Consider the following 17,094-nt stretch of genomic DNA (forward strand, 5'->3'; position numbering starts at 1 on the left):
CCGACAGCAAGGGCCTTCGTGGGACAGCTCGCCTCCTGGTCCTGGTCGTCCTCGACGTCTCCTGGTAACCGTGGCTGCTGCGACAAGCTACACCTCTTCACCTGCATCTTCACGACATCGCCTGGTTCCTTCCTGGTTCCACGTGGTCACTGGCTAGTGACCCAGACTCTGTCCCTTCTGCTTGCAGGTATCCTTCCTTCTTGATCCCGGCCTTGGGATCCACCGGACACTCTTCACTGACTGCCTGTCAGCATCTTTCCTTCAGGCATCCATAGAAGTCCACGACGAAACCCGACACAAGTTCACACCTATGCACCCGCAGCCCGTGGGCTAGGTAACTTGGGTACTCCGGTGCTCTCAAGGGTATTGACTATCCTAGGGTCTAGTTTCCGAGTCTCGACTTTCTAGCTATACCAGAAGTGTCCTAAAACTGCTTATTTCTAACTGCTAGTGATTCTATCGACTTTTACGCATTACGCGTGAGTGTTTCCACTCTGCACCTGAATCCCGTGGGCCTCCCACTTCCTAACTGTTGGTAGTGTAGTGTAGCCCCAGCGATTCCCTAGGCCTAGGCCTATTCTATTTCCGTGACAGTGGTCCTTATACCACTTCCTTAGTATATGGTTTGCGTGGCCCCTAGGGCCTAACTGTATTACTTACCTGTGTGACTTAATGTATGCTTAAATAAGACTGTGTTGTACTTACCTCGAATCTCATAAAGAGTGCTGAGGGTTTGACTAGAATAAATACACTTTATTTTATATATATATCTGTTGTGGTGTCCTTTCATTTGGTATTCAAGGGATTATATATGGTATAACAGCTGGCTTCACATGCCATTCAGAGTTTAGCCTAAGACTGCTCTTGTCCATGCTACCACTAGGATAGCTGGTCTATAATGTTGACTTTACAACCAATCACCTTAAGGGTTGTTTGGACTGATATAAGGTGTACACTAGAACTAGTGACATCATACATCAGGCCAACTTCTCACATTGGTGGCAGCGGTGGGATCTGAGCTTGTTGTTGTAATACCATTGTAATCTTGAGATACTAAATTGAAAGATCACACAGATATTGTTTAGGTACATATAACATAGATTATAATTAGGGCTCCCGGTTTTATGGTATTTATTTTTTTGCCATTTCCGTCTGTATTTATCCATATTTATTTTTTGGGCATTTTTTCTGTATTTATCCACATTTATTTTTGCCACAAGCAGAAGGCAACGCTGCAGCTAGTATTTTTCCACATTTATTTAAATTGACAATGCACACATGCATTTGGTTGTTCTTGGTCAACACAATACATTCATCTGAAAACTTTGCCATTCGCAGAATGCCCCAAATACGCTTAAAAGTGCTATCACAAGCCATTTGTCTCAGAGCCTTGCAGTTTCTGTCATCTGCAGAGAGTGCTGTATCCTCTGCCCCACTGAACACCATACTGTCCCACTGATATAAACTCACACTCCCTTCAGCTACAACCCAATTGTGCCCTGCTATAAACACCTAGAAGCAACTCTATTCAAACTATGCACTAGACCAGAGTAATTTGCTGCCTGAAAAAAGTAACAACATTCTGGAAAAATCAAACACTCATAGGGAATACAACTTAAAGCTTTTACACTAATTATTCAGAAAGCTAAGGACATGAAAAGAAAAGTAGCGCTAGACTGGCAAACTCTGTAAGGTGGCGCTAATGTGTTTGGGTGTGAATAAAACCAATCTGGCCACTTTGCGACGACTCTGTCTTGTTTTATTCAGTTATGTGTTTATTGTTCGTATTTTAAAACCTTTTTTCTCCTACTGAGGTCGCGTTTTGGAATAGAAACATGCCAGAAAAAGACTTTTGTAAGACGTGTCCTCTTTTTTTGGATCCATTTCACTGGGGAACGAATGACGAGAGGAAAGAACAGTCACGGTTTTCTACAAGTGAGGAGGAGCACGACAAAGAGAGGGAGGAAGAGGAAAAAAGAGGGGGGGCAGCAGAATTGGACATTGTCCTTGTCTTGTCCAGGCAAGAAGGAAGAGACAGCAATGGCTTTGGGCAATGCAGTCAGGTCACAAACTCTGCAAAGACTGTTTCTGAGTCTCACTTACACCCTCTTCCCTGTATGTGTGTCTGACTGAGCCCTGCCTTCCAGCGCAGCCCGGGCTGAAAAGTCAAGGATCCGGTTTCTTCTCTCTGCTGCCCACTACCGTGTCGACACGAATAATGCGCAAAATAAGCTTTTCCCAGGCATGTATACCAATATAGGCGTGAGGAACGAAAATGGCTTTTTCTTCCGACCTTTGGCCTTTCGAAAGGTTCGCTGAACCATAGCTTGTAGACGCTCTAATTAAAACTGATATATGTTAATTAATAATTGAATTATAAATAATTCGATATATGTAATAATGCATATTGAATGAGAATGGTACAAATTTCCTGTCAGTATGGTGGATTAGCCTAGATACATTTTACTCTGCTTACCACTGGCCGTTTTTTCATCTCTGGGTGTTGCCTAAAGAACACAATGCATATTACAGCAAATGTGAGCACTTCGAGAAAGAAACACAATTTGCAGCACAAATCTCTCCTTGGTTGTTATTAGGCCTGGGCGGTAAAATCCGTTCCGCTCGCGGAATTTGCGGAATTTGGGTAATTTCGCGTTCCGCGGAGAACGCGAAATTGCCCAAAAATCTGCGTTCCGCGACTTCGCGAAATTTTTGGCTTGTTCCCGTTCTCAATATGCGTGTTCGCGAGATATTTCACCCCGAGCACGCAAACAGCGATCGCGAACAGGAAAAAAGTATCGCGAACAAGCAATTCCGCGTGTTCGCGGAATTTCTGCGTGTTCGCGGAGATTTTTTACCGTTTCGCGGAGATTTGCGTAACGCGGTTACGCAAATTCCGCCCACCCCTAGTTGTTATTCAATGTTCCAGGCTATGACGCACGGTGGCTCTCACTCGGAGAAATAAACAACTCGTGCCCAAAGACAACAGCAATAAAGAGACTGAGGCATAATACAGAGTTATATCATATCTCTGTTGCCATCTTGCAGTCACTGTGGTGACTCATTAACAGTGCCTGTAGCCGGTCCGCTTCCCCATTACGAACTGATGTCCCGCTCTTGTGCAATGTGGCTGTAATTGGATGGATGCCGTTTCCTGCAGGGAATGTTGTATTTTTGGATTTCAATAGCTCATTAGGCATTTATTCATTTTACTTAAGAAACGCAGCCATTTGTGAAAAATGGGTCTTTAAAAGAGAAATTGAAGTACTCCAGTTTAAATCCGAGAACCTGTATACAGGATTCTTCTGCACTGCAGACTTTTGTTGTCAGTTGACTACCCCCTGTCCACCCCAGGCGTGTCTGCGAGAGTGAGAGCTCAGCCCGAGCCAAGGGAGGGGGTCTGAATGCGCTTTGTGTGAGAGTGATTAACTTCGCACAGGTGGGGCCCTGAGAACAATGCAGGCCTAATGGCGCTAGCAGCCACAGATCATCCAGGAGCACAGAAGCGCTGCAAAATGTGCTAGTATTTTCCCGTTTTTACATATAAATACAGACAAAGGAAAACTTGTTTTCCGTCTGTATTTATACGTAAAAATCCGTTTAAACGGAAAACCGGGAGCCCTAATTATAATACTTAAGTCCTACTGGACTTAGTTGTTGTAGGTTGAAGGGCCTAACACACCCTGACTACAACTACTAGAGAGGTTTAGTAGATACAACTAGTGTAGGTAGGTGCACACACCACACCCTCACTAGAATCATGTCCCTGAATGGAGATCACACTGATACTCCCTCAGGAGAGGAGAATCCTGGACAGATTCCCTCTAGATATGATGCATTCACTTTCCAGGAGATGAGACAACTGTGTACCTCCAGGAGATTAAAACAGGGTTCCAACCCTACCCTTAGACGGCTAGTGGAGCTTCTGGAGGCCTATGATGCTGAAAGAGCTGCCAAGTATGGTGCCATAGCTGTAGATAAGGGCCTCCCCTCCACAGAAGAGACCCCTGACTTAACTGATACAGATGAGTTAGAAGAGACCTCAGAGGAAGAGGGAGGTAGCAAGACCCCAGTCAGAAGACTTAGTCAGGCTAACTTAAGCTTGCATGGGAGCTTGCATGGGAGCTTCCCATACAGGCCCCCAAGTAATCTTAAAAAGAGAGATAGGAGGGGTAGATCTCCCTCAGGGGACTCTCTCCACTCCTATCACTCAAGAAGCTCCAATGCTTCATCCCACAGGGGGATGACTTCCCCCCAGAGGAGAGAGCATCAGGCCAGAATGAGGGAAGCCAATCTGAGGATTGAAAGGGAAGAACTTGCCCTTGCCAAAGAGAAGCTTGCTCTGGCCAGAGAGCAAAAATTGTGTGGGTCAGAACCCACTGGTGGCAGCAACATTCCTAGAGATAGGGATAGGTCTTATGACCATAGAAACCTAAGCAAGATAGTCCCCCCATACAAGAATGGGGATGACATCCACAAGTGGATGACTGCTTTGGAGAGGGCCTGCAAAGTGCAGCAGGTACCCCAGAGTCAGTGGGCAGCTATCTTGTGGCTCTCCTTTTCTGACAAAGGTAGAGACAAACTCCTCACAGTTAATGATGAGGATGCTAACAATTACAAAGTCCTGAAGAGTGCTCTGATAGATGGGTTTGGCTTAACCACTGAGCAATATAGGTTGTTATTCAGAGACACCCAGAAGACACAGACACAGGACTGGTCTGATGTTGTGGATTGTGCCACTAAGGCTTTGGAAGGTTGGTTAACTGGCAGCAAGGTGCAGGACTATACAGGATTGTACAACTTGATTATGAGGGAGAAGATCCTTAGTAATTGTCAGAACCAGCTTCTCCATCAACAACCGGTAGACTCAAATTTGACCTCTCCCCAAGAATTGGGAATGAGGGCAGATAAATGGATCAGGACCAGGATTAGGCCTAAAAATCAGGGTGGTGACCAAAAGAAAGATACCACCAAGCCTCAAGAGAAGGGTGGGGATAAAACAAAAGAGAAATCTTCCTCAGGGCCCCAAAACTCCACACAGGGTGGTGGGTCCCAAGCTCCCTCCTCTACCACAGTTAAAAAGCCTTACTGCCATGAGTGTAAAACTCCTGGGCATTGGAAAACTGACAGCAGTTGCCCAAAGGCTAAAAACAAAACTGTTTCTCCAATTACTCCTGTCACACCACCTATTACTGTCAGCAGTAATCCCCCAGGTGGTGGGAGTGCCCCCAAAAATGTGGTTGGGTTTTCTTGGGGAACACAGGGGGACTCTGGCTTAGCTAATTCCCCTACAGCAGCTACTCTTGTCTGTGATGGTGGCATGGGGTTTGCCAACTTCACTGCCTGTCTCAACACTTTGGGTAGGTACAGACAGGAGCCCTACATCAATGGTAGAAAAGCTGAGGCCTACAGAGACACTGGAGCTAGCATCATTTTGGTGGCCCATAGGCTAGTTCCCTCTGAGCAGCTTTTGCCTGGTTTCTCATACCAGGTAACTAACATTGATGGCAAACAGAACAGTCATCCCATGGCAGAAGTATGTCTCAGCTGGGGAGGTGTCACTGGCCCTAAAAGGGTGGCAGTGTCCCCAACCTTGCCTGTAGACTGCTTACTGGGGAATGACTTAGAACTCTCAGCTTGGGCTGGAGTTGAACAAGACACCCATTCTAAAATGGTAGGCCTTTCACAAAAGGGTAGTGGGGTTGTGCCAGCCCTGTCCAAGTAGATTTCCTCCCTGAAAAGGTTGGAAGGGCAGTGGTAGCCACAGCCCAGGCAAAGACAGACTTCCCTGTAGAGATTGGCAGAGCTGTGACAGTCACAGCTCAAACCCAAACTGAGTGCCTCCCTGAAAAGGTTGGCAGGACTGTAATGGTCTCAGTCCATACTCATACTGACATAGGTGTAGTGAAGCCCGAAACTATGGATCACTCCACACAAACAGAGAGTAGTGGGGAGGAAGAAAAGTCTCCATCTCCCCAGACATTAGGAAAAGGTCAGCCTCCTCAGGGATCTGCCCTCACCCCTTGTGAAGGAACTGCCCCAGAGGTAGCCAGGCCTGGCCTGGCAGAGCCTCTGATGTCAGTGGCCCCTTCCAAGGTGGGACCCAGTCTGGTGCAGGTAGCCTGCCTCTCTCTACCCTGCCTCAGTCAGCCCAGGGCTGCAGAGGTCAGGGAGGCCAGTGGACCCCAAGAGGGCCCCTGTCCACAAGAACCCCCCCATCAAAAAGATGAGGATTGCCTGGCTAGTAGCCCTAGCCAGGTGATGGTTAAAAACATTCCTGAGGGATCCCCTTTACAGGTAGTTAGGGACCTTCCCCAGAGGGATTCTGTTGGGCACAGGCAAACATGGGACCTTAGGGCCCCACACCTGACCTGTCCCTCCAGTAAGCCCACAAAAGGGACCCAGCCTCCAGCTTTAGGTAGCCAGAGGCTGACCCTGAGAGCACAGTGCAACTCAGTTAAAGAAAGAAAGGCATCCATGGTGGAGGATCATTGGAGGAAGCTGAGGCCTCACTTTGAGGACACTCACTTCAGTACTCCATCTCAACACCAGCCTTTTACTTTGCAAAGACACACCAAAGGTAGAGATTCCCTATGGTGGAGACCCTATGATACCTTTAGGGTGAGGGATTGCTTAGTGGACCATGAGACAGGGGGTAACCATGCCAGTGCTGGTTCTTCCTTATATGGCCACTTAGAGGCTCACTTTGTCAAGGACATCCTTATCTCCTTTCGTTTGGGGGGGGGGGTTGTGTAGGAAGGTGGATATCTGACTATGGTTACCCCCAACGTTTTGCCTAGTGTATAGCTGGTTTTTCGACTTAGTTGGCCTGAGATCCTGCCATTCAGGGTCTCAGTCTGTCTGCTCTCTCTTTAAAATGGACTCCATGTACCCTAGGTACATTTCCAATTGGTAAGGATCACCTTATTGGACCCTGTACAGTGTACCCTAGGTACCCAGGGCATAGGTGTACCCTAGGCCTACCAGGGGCTGCAGCATGTATTATGCCACCCCTGGCCTGGCCTTCCAATCAGACACAACTGGCTGATCCCTCAGCTGGGGCAAGGTCGTGTAATCACCCCTTGCTTAGGTGTAGTATTCCTATACCTACCTTATATATAGACACATGTGTACCTATCAGCCACTCCTATGGCAGGCCTTAACAGTCCTGGAGGCAGAGTGCTTGGTAACATGTGAGATGGTGCTCTAGCATGAGCTGAGCCTGTCTGCAGCTTTGGAACCATGTCCTTATAGCTGTTCTATGATATAGCCTACCATATACTCTTACAGTGCCTTATAATCTTAAACGGTTATGGTAACTATGGTTTGGCTTTATCAAAACATGTCGTGTAAGGTGTCTAACACTTTGGAATAATACCCCCATCCCATTTCTGGTGATGAGGATATTATCCCTCCCTTCTAGAGGGAGAAGACATGTTGAAACCTACTTACCCGGTTAAAGTTAACCAGAGCCCCAGCATCACAAAATGGATGCTGCTGCCACGGCACAAGTCTGACCTCCTGCTGCTGGGAGTGATCCCGGCACGGGAGGCTTGGACAATAGGTTTCCTGCCTTGGGAGGTGCGAGCACCACCCCAGACAGGCCTTAGTGTATTGGGGCAGGGAGGGATGAAAGAAACTAGACACTGCCTGGGGCACACAAGGTGTCCCATGCATAGTCCAGTTCAAACCGGTGCTGGGGCACTCCAGCCCCAGTCCTGGCGCGAAACTGGACAAAGGGAAGGGGGTGTAACCACCCCCCTCCCAGGTCCCACCCATAAGGCGTGACCTAGCAGGCAACCCAGCCCCCAAGATTAGTATAAGTGTGGTAGCTGGGCCCCAGGAGATTAGATTATCCTGAACTTGCAACTTGAACAGAAACTCTGGACCTTCGACATTCGACGAAAGAAGAAGACTGAAGAATCTCCCTTGTGGCCAAGGAGTGGCTACCCTGTTCAAACAGGCACCATCAAGAGACTTACCCTTTGCTTTGCTGAAGTTCTACGAGGGACCGACTACAGAGCCCGACCAGAGCCTTGACTTCCAGACTTCTCCGACCCTGATCCACATCCACAGCCGAGCTGAGATCCGTGGAGGCGACGAGAGACGTGGGACCGGCTACCTGGGAAAAGTGGTGAGTATCTTCCAGCGCAGCTTCTGAGGCACCCTCGAAGTTGTGCACCGAGGATTGAGAAGCCCCAACCCCAAGCACCATCTGCACCGAAGATCAGCCCTCCACACTCCACGAGTCCTGCGTGGGGCCCTTCTGCATTTTCCTGCTTGCCGCGTCTGTCCGGTTGCTTGCCCGTTGGCTAGCGGCCTGTGCGACGACACACCTTTGAATTTCCACTGCTGGTTTGGCTCCTCCAGACTGGCTCCTGCTTCTCTGCAAAAGAGAAGCACCCCAGACCTTCCTCGTCTGCACCAGAAGCAAGTCCTCCATTCTTCGTGGGTTCCGCTTGCCAAGGCTTGGTGAGTCCTAGTTCGACTTCGACGCCGCCGACAGCAAGGGCCTTCGTGGGACAGCTCGCCTCCTGGTCCTGGTCGTCCTCGACGTCTCCTGGTACCCGTGGCTGCTGCGACAAGCTTCACCTCTTCACCTGCATCTTCATGACATTGCCTGGTTCCTTCCTGGTTCCACGTGGTCACTGGCTAGTGACCCAGACTCTGTCCCTTCTGCTTGCAGGTATCCTTCCTTCTTGATCCCGGCCTTGGGATCCACCGGACACTCTTCACTGACTGCCTGTTAGCAACTTTCCTTCAGGCATCCATAGAAGTCCACGACGAAACCCGACGCAAGTTCACACCTATGCACCCGCAGCCCGTGGGCTAGGTAACTCGGGTACTCCGGTGCTCACAAGGGTATTGACTATCCTAGGGTCTAGTTTCCGAGTCTCGACTTTCTAGCTATACCAGAAGTGTCCTAAAACTGCTATTTCTAACTGCTAGTGATTCTATCGACTTTTACGCATTACGCGTGAGTGTTTCCACTCTGCACCTGAATCCCGTGGGCCTCCCACTTCCTAACTGTTGGTAGTGTAGTGTAGCTCCAGCGATTCCCTAGGCCTAGGCCTATTCTATTTCCGTGACAGTGCTCTTTATACCACTTCCTTAGTATATGGTTTGCGTGGCCCCTAGGGCCTAACTGTATTACTTACCTGTGTGACTTAATGTATGCTTAAATAAGACTGTGTTGTACTTACCTCGAATCTCATAAAGAGTGCTGAGGGTTTGACTAGAATAAATACACTTTATTTTATATATATATCTGTTGTGGTGTCCTTTCATTTGGTATTCAAGGGATTATATATGGTATAACAGCTGGCTTCACATGCCATTCAGAGTTTAGCCTAAGACTGCTCTTGTCCATGCTACCACTAGGATTGCTGGTCTATAAGGCTGACTTTACAATCAATCACCATAAGGGTTGTTTGGACTGATATAAGGTGTACACTAGAACTAGTGACATCATACATCAGGCCAACTTCTCACAGTCGGAATAGTGTAGATAGTAGGGTTACTTGGAGATGAAAGTGGAAGAAGGGTTGCGTTCGAGGGCTTGTGTGAGTTTGAGATGTTTGCAGACGACAGGTTATGCTTCGCTATTATGGAGTGTGGGGGCGAGGTGCATCTCGTGGGAAGGTGCGTGTTTTCCAAAGGAATTGAGGTGTATGGAAAAGTGGAAATCTTGGTGCTTAAAAGTGAAATGGTAGCTTCAAGTTGGGAGATGGAGGTGATAAGAGAGCATAGCTTATTTTCCAGAGAGAGTAGGGCAGAGCACGTCATGTTGGGTGGCTCGATGGAAACACGAAGGGGTGCAATTGGTGGTGGAAGGCAGGGAGAGGTGGGGGAATGGGAGGGGAGTTGGGGTACAGGGTTCAGAGGTGGGGAAAGGTGATGGTTGAGAACGGGCATTGGTGCATCAGAGGTGAAAGAAGAGTTGTCTTTGTTGGCGTTGCAAGAAGGATAGGAATTAAGGACATAATTAGGGGGAGATAGGTGAGGAGCGAGGCGGTGGGGCGGAAGGAGAGGGGAGGAATGTGTGTAGACATAGGAATGAAGGAGGTTTGGGAGGAAAAGAGAGGAAGGGGTTGGAGAGGTCCTGTCAGCTAGGTGAGGTGGCTGTGAGGGAAAGGGCATCTGGCAGAGTGAGGGGGGTTGGGAGAAAGGGAAGTTGTAGAAAGGTAGTGGTTCTGCTAGGCCCAAGGGAGGGAAAGGGAAAGGGTTACCAAGGGGGGGAAAGGGGGTAGCAAAGCATTGCTGGAGGAGTGGGGGGAAGGAGAGAGATGCAATGGGTTTGTGGAGAAATCGGGGTACATAGCGAGGGGAGGAGGGGGTAGAGAAGAGGAGGGAATAAGGGGAACGTAAGGAAAGTTAACTAGGGGAGAAGTGTGGAGGAGAGGTGGACTAAAAAGGGGGGTGGCAGGTAGGGATAGGGAGAGGAGATGAGATTGGAGTACCGGGACGGTGCAGATTGGACGAGGAGCATATTAGCTAGAGGTAAGGCTGAAGTGATGAAGGGGGGGCAAACTGTGAGGGGAGAAGTATGATAGAGGAGGGCACAGAGCAGGGGGAGGGAAGAGGGTCGACCTGAGCCTCCAGAGGGAGCAGCCTATTGGAGTGTAGGGGTGTCAGGGGAGGAGAAAGGGAGTAATGGGTAGAGCTAGATGAAGAGTCAAGGGATAACCCGGTCGCAGGGGAGGGGAGTAGGGAAGGGAAGAGGTGGTCAAAGAGAGAGAGAAATTAATTCTTTAAAAAACTCGTCTGTTTTGTTACTGTGTTGCAACGTCATAAACGCTACTTATGGTGTATCACCATAGCTGACAAGTTTTCAAATTACATATGTTATATTTCCACGGTTTAGGTGTACTTATGAGTGACATTCTACAGCCACATGTGTGACACTTCGACTGACAAGAAGTATTATGAAAACAGCCTCCTGAAAAAACCTACATACCTCGCAAGCAAGCTATCAAAAGCTGTCCAAAACAGACTTTTGCAAAGCTCAAAGACTTTATTTCTGATTCTGCCCAAATTTAAGAAAGAAAAATCATTCACCTGTTCTTTCTCTGAAAATGCACCTAGAATGTGGCATGCTCTTCCACAGGATCTACAAGAAAAAATCTTACATTTCTTCTTCTCAACAAATACCTAAACAATCTTTCCTAAAATAATCAAATTCCCTTGTTACACTTCCACCTTCCACTATCATGGAGCCAGAACTTCACTACTCCTCTTACCTCTGAAATAACCTGCCTTTGCTACCTACAAACTCTTTCGTCCTTCCACAACACCATTTATTGTACATTATTACCTTATATGCCTATCACTTTTTTTCCTCAAATGTATTCCCTGTAAACATTGCTGTGCAAACTATGTAAAGCACTCTGATACCTTCGGGTCAAGTCGCTATATAAAACTTGAAAGATCAATAAATACATATTTTCTGTGTAATACAAATTCAAAACAACAACATGCATAGTCACAGGCTGGGACCGTGTAGCACTATAAATACACAAGTCACTATTCCCCACTGCGCCAACCAAGTTTCAATTATTTTTCTCTTTGTTTAAACACACACAAAGACATCTGCAGAGATGGAATTGACCAATTGAGGATTCACAATGTAAACAACTGCAATGTCAGCCCATGCTAATTTATTTTAAAAGCACTTATTTGACATGAAACTGTAAAAGGTTTTGCTCATTTTGTGACGGTCTATCATGTTTAAAATAATTTTAAAAAGTTGTACTTACACAGACTGGAACCCCATAGCACTATAAAAAACAAGTCAGTAACACCCTCCACCCTTACGCATAGCTGGCAAGTTTTCACATGCTTACGTTTGACATTTCCATGGTTTCAACGCGCCTATTAGTCACATTAACTGCAAATGTTTGACACTTCGAGTGACACTTTCATGAGAATAAAACCAAGCAATGAAGTGCATAGAGCACCAAAAATATCAGAAATGACAAGCATTTTGAGTAATGAGAAGTTAAAAAAATATATTGAAACTGTTGCAAAACCCCTGAAATGGAAGGGGACGCTTGCTTTTAATTGAGCACTAAATGTCTGCATGGTTTGTGGCAGCTTGTTTTATGCTGTGTGTAATACAATTATAAACAATGTGAGTATTCATAGTGCTTTTAGCCACAGGCTGTGACCTTATAGCACTATAATACAGAAGTCATTCTATTTCCCAGTGCACCAAGCAGGACTCAGTTCTGTTGATCTCTGGTTTCACACAAAATCTCGGCAGTCATTGCATTAAACAAGAGAGGTAATGAAGAAGATTCCTACCTTCGCGGTGAACAGCAGATGTGATCCTTGGCAGCCCTTTTGGATTGATGCGCTCACTCTATTATTCATAGACCTCTTCTTAATATGTTTGTATGTCCCACTCACCCACTGCCCCATATTTATTTAGTGGGTGGGGCAGATTGAATCATTCTGACGTTCTACCCATGTGTGATCCTCAGCAGCTCTGCAGAGACTGATGCACACCATGCTTTTTACATACTCTACTTTTTGGGTGCTCTAATGAAACTCCTAGTGACCCATGCTAATCCACAAAGACCAGCGCCCACTTATATATGCTTGCTACACAGCACAGGTTATTTCCACCCGAGTCACCCACTTGTGTCTGGGGGGAGGCACACCCATGAAGGATACCCAAAGAGAACACCACCAAATGTGTTCTTCAGTAGGAGACAATGGATTTACTCTCCACAGTGTGTCTGCCCCATTGAAGGGCACAGAAAAAAGCGTTTTAAAAAGGCAGAGAAGCACATCTGCACATGCTGTCTGAAACTCTGAAATATGCGCACAACCTGTCAGAAATACGAGCTCTGGTTAACACGTGCACACTGTGAAAAATATGATCATCTGTGTCCATCTTATATTTGTGCCTAAAATGCAAACTCATGCCTGCATATGCACACACCACTTCACAAATGGATGTACAAGATTAAACAACTAAAATTTAGAACAGTGGAGATAAAATACCAACATACTACCAAAGAAATAAATATTTTAAAAACTTGCAATTCAGGACAGCAACACATCTGTACTCTACGCTCCTCCATATAGTGTGTGTTCTCTAGCATGAGTAGCTGGGACCTACTTTATAACTGTTCTTTCTTTCTTACCCCTACACACATGTCCTTCATAGAATACATGGCCACTGTAGTGATGCTTCAGTTACAGGTGAAGCTCTTCAGTCAGGCGCGCAACACCCATTGGACTCAAAGGGCTTCAGACCCCCCCCCCCCCCCCCCCTCGTGTGTGGCAGCCGGGGATGAGACACCTTCCCGGGCAAAAAAGCAGCCGCACCCGAGCACTTCACAGGTCTTTAAAAGATCATTTGCATGTTAATGAGGCCTCGCTGTTGTTTCACCCCTTCTAAGAGCCCCTGCAGCTCCACTCTGCCTTTTGCTTAAAGTTCAGCCCCCCCCCCCCCCGAAATTTTTGCTCAGCCTCCCCCCCCCCCCCGAAATTTGGCTCTAGTTGCGCCTCTGTCTTCAGTTATCATACTGCACTTAGGTAGCTCACCTGTGTTTTGCTTTTGCATTGCTACTTGTAGTCCTGCTTAGCTTTTACACACTGAAAACGAAAACAGAAACAATTGTCATAAAAATAAACATCATACATGAGAAACAATTTTCTCGCATGTTACAGCAGACAAATTCAGATCCCGGACCTTCTTACTAGTTTGTCCTTGCCACTGACCCAAAAACGCTGTTTTACCTCCTGCAATCTGCTACTAAATTCAGGCTGGTCGTTCCTCTTGTTCTCCCAGATGCATGGACTGGACTTCCCATGAGGCTCTCACTTCCGGCTGTTCCGTTTCGGGCGCTTTCAAGTACGAGACATAGGAGGTTGGCAGTAAACTGTCCTAGCCAGCTGTTCACGAGGTGCCAGTGCTAGAAAGGGTGCAGCAGGTCATAGTCCAACTTAGGGCACAAGTCCTAAACAAGCATTGGCATAGCCAATAGGTCTCGCTTTTGGGACCTTCTAAGTGTTTATCCATGCAACAGTTGATGTTGTTGCAACAAGGATATTGTGCTGCATAACTAAATACTTATAAGGTCCCAAAAGCGAGACCTATTGGCTATGCCAATGCTTGTTTCACTTGTCTCTTGTCTTAATTGTTTAGCCATTTGTGTTTTTCCTCCAAGCCTGCTTTTTTACCTTTTAAATATTGTTTTTTGTTTCTTTCAATTTAATAAAGTAAATGGTATTTTTAGCGCGATTGCCTAGAAGATGTGCATTCTATAACTGACTGTTTATAGACTCCATTGTTGCTCCCGAGACAACCTTTTTGAGAAGACTGACAACTTAAAACTTAAAATGTGCAGGTCTAAGTAACTTGCCTATAAGTGCTGTGATTTTTCTATAGATCTGTTTTGTAACAGCACTGCAAATGTAGGACGCGGTGAAAAACGTCTTGTTTGAGCAGAAAATTACCAGTAGCAGCAATCGCCTGCCTGAGAAGAGCTCAGTTTTCACCGACCCAATTCGTTCTCATACAGATAGTACCAGCAATCCAGGGCAGGCTGGTGTTCAGGTTGACTGCACTCAGATGAACCCAGACTGAGGTCCACTGTCACTTGCATGGTATTCCTGCTGTACGTGCGCGACTGCTTGAGAAGCAGGCATCCTGCCTTATTATTTGGCCCTGGTATCACACTAATCCAGCTTATGTGCAAAGACCTTGGCCTGTCCCTGGTAATGCAAAGTCTGGAACCAATTCTGTGACCGGCAGAGGCGCACAAAGCATACCCTTATGGTGGATATAGGATTACTGTTCGTGCCCGAGCTAAGGCACAAAGCAATGGTGGCAGCGTACAGAGTTTTGTGAACAAGTGTGTAACCAGATCTTTTCCCCCATGTGTGTGTGTCTGCGTGCCATGGGCGAGTATGTGAAGCATGTTTCGAATATGTATGTGCAGTAAGTGGGAAGCACATGTATGGTAGTAGGAATCTGTGTGTGGTAGGAGGTTGAGTACTGAGAACTGTGGAATCTGTTTAGAAATGCCTCTAATTTAGCAAGACACAAGAGAGAGTGGAGATATCTTCCCTAGACAGTGAAAGTGTATTCCTTGTATTCCTGTGGCTGGAAGGTGCAGACGCAGACAATGAACTGAAGAATTGAGACAGGGCTCCCTTTAGATATTCAACGATGATCTTGTTAGAAAAAGGTTGCCAATTAGTTCTTTCTCAGCTCTGTCATTTGATAGATGGTATGGCTGAGGGGCTGGACTGCAGTTTCTGTTCAATATGAGGCAGTTTGTCTTCCCCAGATTGATGCTCCAGGAAAGCGGATAAGACCAATCCAGACATCTCACACTTAACTGTACCCTAGTCTTGGATACTCCTGCTTAGATTTAGCATCACTGCTACCTGCTGTGACAGCCACCACCAGCACAAAGGCTGTGTCTGATGAGCAAACAGAACGTGACATTTGAAAGAGAACCACTACAAACTGATACTGAACTCTAGGAAGTGGATCCACATCCCCTGACTGGAAAATGCATATTACCAGTAGGATCCACACCACTTTAAGTTGTTTTTTTAGTGCTCCTCAAAGTACTTGAAGAGCTGCTCTGTAACCAGGGCTGGTATGAGATGACCGCCAGTCACCAAGAGGTGAGGGGACCACACTTGAAGTCTGCACTTTTTGCTGAAGAGAAGAGTCTCTGACTAGAGCCTATGTGTTTGCGGAGGTAGAGTGTGTAGCCAACCCTACAGGAGAAGAGATCGACCTGGTGGAGAAGCCTAGCATGTTCGCGCCATGGAGAATAGCCAGAGAAAGCAAGAGACTACAGGGGAACTAAGACATTAGCAATGCAAGTGCGGAAGTGGTCCCCTAGACTCCCTAAATGGTTCTGGTAGTGAACCTTATCAAGTGTTCTGCAAAAGATCATGTACCAGTGCAATCAGCAGTCACTCATGACTAAGCGATGTCAGAGGTGAGCACCCTGGTTTGATCAAAGGCTCAGAATATTGAAGTCCTCAATGAGCTAGAGAATGGCCTGGAGGTTGTACCTGCTGCACCAGTGTACCATATGAAACCGGCTTAGCAAGACTGACACTACTGAAGATGGTAATTATGTGGTAAGCATGCGAGTGGTGCGCGTGCAGCAGTGATCGCGCTGGAAGGGAGGCAGATGGCGGCTGCGCGCGTGCACGCTCGCGTGAACGCACGCTTTAGGCCAGCAAGGTCTGGTAGCACTTTGAAAACCCCAACTAAATGTCTCACAGAGCAGCGCATGCACTGGCTGAGGCGAGAACTAAAAATAAAAGTGGGGAGACGGTGATGTCACGACAGGAAGTGACGTCACGAAAGGTGGCTTGCACCATCAGTCTCATTACCTCCCCTCGCTCACCCCATAGATGCAATTGCATCAGAGAAGCCAGCGCGTGAGCAGCGTTATAAATGAGCTCCGATCTCGCCCCAGGGAGGCCAAAGAGTGAATATGTGGCTCCATTTGCTCCAGTTATCGAGCTCCCGGTAAAATAAGTGGGGGGACGCCGTCCACCCGCGGGGTACCCCGACTCGAGCCCTGGTCCAACACCACAATTTGCCTAGCCTGTGCCAGGAGATCCAGCAGCCACCCAGGTGCATCAGAGAGGCTAACAGAGGTAGCACAATTCCGTTTTTGCGCACGGTAAAGATACAACGTATCGCCGTGTGCTGTGCACCCATGACAAGGAGCCCTCCAGGCCCGGCAAGCTAAATTCCCTTGAAGCAGAGAGGCAGTGTAGAAATTCAGAGCTTACACGCTCCTTGTGGTCCCCAAAGCGTGTCAGGGAGCTTTATATGCATTACCAATGCATTTTAAAGTGGTGAGGCAGACATCAGCCTTAAAATGCGCTAATCTAACTCCTGATGCTTGATACTTGGCAGGGCTCCTTGCGTCAACAAAGATTCAATTCCTTTTGGATACTCACACGCAGTTAACTGCACTGTTTTAATTAACCTAAACATTTCATAATGAAAAAGACTGCATTTCCTACTAATTTACTCAAATTCATCCTTCAATTTAAGTGTGCAGTGCGTCTTTCATTTAAACAGTTACCTGAAGGTGA

The 17,094-nt window shown here is 47.0% G+C and overlaps 1 protein-coding gene across 1 annotated transcript in view; it reads right to left on the minus strand.

Moving 5' to 3' along the window:
• PPP2R1B (protein phosphatase 2 scaffold subunit Abeta) overlaps positions 1 to 13,834 on the minus strand; it is a 206,360-nt gene extending 192,526 nt beyond the window's left edge. The window contains exons 1-2 of the mRNA XM_085645800.1: positions 13,750 to 13,834; positions 13,555 to 13,605 (exon numbers count right to left, since the gene is read on the minus strand). The gene's annotated coding sequence lies outside the window, so the exon portion shown is untranslated. The remainder of the gene's footprint in view (positions 1 to 13,554; positions 13,606 to 13,749) is intronic.
• Between the last annotated feature and the right edge of the window lie 3,260 nt (positions 13,835 to 17,094).

Source organism: Triturus cristatus, chromosome 3_1 (assembly GCF_964204655.1).
Source record: "Triturus cristatus chromosome 3_1, aTriCri1.1, whole genome shotgun sequence".
Classification (NCBI taxonomy): Eukaryota; Metazoa; Chordata; class Amphibia; order Caudata; family Salamandridae; genus Triturus; species Triturus cristatus.